This window comes from Oncorhynchus gorbuscha, unplaced genomic scaffold (assembly GCF_021184085.1).
Source record: "Oncorhynchus gorbuscha isolate QuinsamMale2020 ecotype Even-year unplaced genomic scaffold, OgorEven_v1.0 Un_scaffold_20150, whole genome shotgun sequence".
NCBI lineage: Eukaryota > Metazoa > Chordata > Actinopteri > Salmoniformes > Salmonidae > Oncorhynchus > Oncorhynchus gorbuscha.
Window position 1 is genome coordinate 1 of NW_025761439.1, and position 2,697 is coordinate 2,697.

General features: G+C 50.5%; 2 non-coding genes across 2 annotated transcripts; both read left to right on the forward strand.

The window, feature by feature from the left end:
- The first annotated feature begins 277 nt into the window (after positions 1-277).
- trnae-cuc lies at positions 278-349 on the forward strand. Its single transcript has one exon. It is a non-coding gene; the product is annotated as a tRNA-Glu (tRNA).
- Positions 350-2,173: 1,824 nt separating this feature from the next.
- trnae-cuc lies at positions 2,174-2,245 on the forward strand. The gene has a single exon. It is a non-coding gene; the product is annotated as a tRNA-Glu (tRNA).
- The last annotated feature ends 452 nt before the right edge of the window (positions 2,246-2,697 follow it).

Below are 2,697 nucleotides of genomic sequence, written 5' to 3' on the forward strand. Positions count from 1 at the left end.
CAGGTTTTAATGACTCCAGCCAAAGTGGATGGAAACTTACGACTTCAACTATATGTACCATTTCAAACTGGGAAACGAATTACACTGTAGTACCCTTCCCTGGTGGTCTAGTGGTTAGGATTCGGCGCTCTCACCGCCGCGTCCCGGGTTTGATTCCTGGTCAGGGAACTACTCTGTTGCTACATGTTTACTTGTACAACCTGTCACAATGAATATAGAAGGTTATCGCACATATGTACCAGCTCACACTGGGAACCGATTTGCACTGTAGTACCCTTCCCTGGTGGTCTAGTGGTTAGGATTCGGCGCTCTCACCGCCGCGGCCCGGGTTCGATTCCCGGTCAGGGAAATAGTCTATTCTCCTTGTTTACTTGTGCAACCTGTCACTATGAATTTAGTAGGTTGTCGCACATATTTTCTTCTTTTGGAAAAGTTTTATTTTCACAATTGCTTTAAAAAAACAGCTCATACATTCATTTAATCATTTATACACATAAAAACGGCAACAAGGCATAAAACACAGCATTTGAATTTACATTTAAATTTGTTAAAAGTACGTGTTGTTAAAACCAATGACAACAACTATGAATAAAAGTACTTTCTTTGTAAAAAGAAATCTGTAAAAGCCATTTAAAATGTGTACGAAATGATTCAACAAAGATAAAACATTTTTAAGACGTTAGAAACATGTTAAAAAGTCACTTTGTTAAAAGGCTGTCTTCAATCGCTTGTACAGGAGCGGGGTGAGTCCTTATCAAACTCGCCTCATCCTGCTCTCCCGAATAGACCATCGTCCCGTCCTTTGGGGCCCAGAGGAGATCCCTCCCCTAGGCGCATCGCCCTAGGCGCCGCAGCGCTGTCAGGCCGTGGCCGCCGGGACCTAGGGTGTTGTGGGGGACCCTTCGCCTGGGGTCGAGGCCCCCTTCCGTTCGTACCACCCCAGGGCTTCCGTGGCTACCATGGCCACTGCCTGGGGGTGGTCTCTACGCTTTTGCTACCAGCAGGTTACGGAGGACCAAGCAAAGTGCTTCCTTCAGACACTTGAGGGTGGCAGTAGGAACCTGGTAAAGGCCTCGGTGGAACAGCCCCTGGCTCACCTCACAGACAGCACGAGCTGAGGTGTTAGGTCCTCCTCTGCTGGCAGACACAGGTGATCAGGGGCCTTGCTTCCTTCCAGTGGTCCCTGGCGGCTCTGCCTCCCAGAGCATGTGCCTCACCGACTCTTCTTGGCTGCAGCCCGGGTCGGGGAGCACGCGGGGATGTCCTCGCCATGCCCCGTGAGTGCATAACGGCCTGACCGGGAGGATATCGTGGGCGACCATCCAGGACAGGTCGATGCCGATTCAGGAGAGCAGGATGGGCCACGTTGCGCCAGACCGTTGTGGGCCTGCCTATGAAAGCCCGCGCACTGGATATACCTGGTTCCCGCTCCCGGCACAAGAGAGAGAAGAGCGGTGTTTAGTTAAACCATGACTGCTTTCTTTTCCAGTTTAAAATGTCTTAAAAATTTCTGGAGCTGGAAGTAGTGGGTGGGGAGCAGGAAAGAGATCAGCTCGCAGGTCGACTGGGATCAGCCTCAGTGTCCTGAGTAGAGATCCCCAGCCAGAACCGTGCGAGGGCCTGTGTCTTGTTATTGACCGGGGAGAGTGGCAAGAGTCCAGATGTAATGCTGTGGCAGCTGCCCAGGAACAAGTAGAGGTCAGGCAAGCCTTTCACCCCCCATGGACCTGGGCCTCTTAGACACCTCCCTCCGCAGCCTCTCCTACCTTGCTTCCCCTGAAAGTAGAAGAGCATCCGCTCAGGGCTAAAAATACTACTTCAGAGGGGATAAAAACAGAACTGATTAGTAAAAGCACAAGGTAAAATCACAGCACAGTGATTAAACCTTGCCCTCAAAAGTCAACTGTCAGTCCCCAAAAAACCAGTCTCTGTCTTACTGTCGAGGATCCCACTCAGTTCCCACACTGGGAACCGATTTGCACTGTTGTACCCTTCCCTGGTGGTCTAGTGGTTAGGATTCGGCGCTCTCACCGCCACGTCCAGGTTTGATTCCCGGTCAGGGAACTACTCTTTTGCTACATGTTTACTTGTACAACCTGTCACAATGAATATAGAAGGTTATTGCACATATGTAGCAGCTCACACTTGGAACCGATTTGCACTGTAGTACCCTTCCCTGGTGGTCTAGTGGTTAGGATTCGGTGCTCTCACCGCCGCGGCCCGGGTTCGATTCCCGGTCAGGGAAATAGTCTATTCTCCTTGTTTACTTGTGCAACCTGTCACTATGAATTTAGTAGGTTGTCGCACATATGTACCAGCTTCAAATTGCAAACCGATTTGCACCGTAGTACCCTTCCCTGGTGGTCTGGTGGTTAGGATTGAGCGCTCTCACCGCCCGCGGCCCGGAGGTCGATTCACGGTCAGGGAACCACTCTTTTGCTACATGTTTACTTGAACAACCTGTCACAATGAATACAGAAGGTTATCGCGACATCATGTACCAGCTCACACTTGGAACCGATTTGCACTGTCGTACCCTTCCCTGGTGGTCTAGTGGTTAGGATTCGGCGCTCTCACCGCCGCGGCCCGAGGTCTCGATTCCCGGTCAGGGAACTACTCTATTGCTTACATGTTTACTTGTGCATCCTGTCACAATGAATATAGAAGGTTATCGCACATATGTACCAGCTCACACTT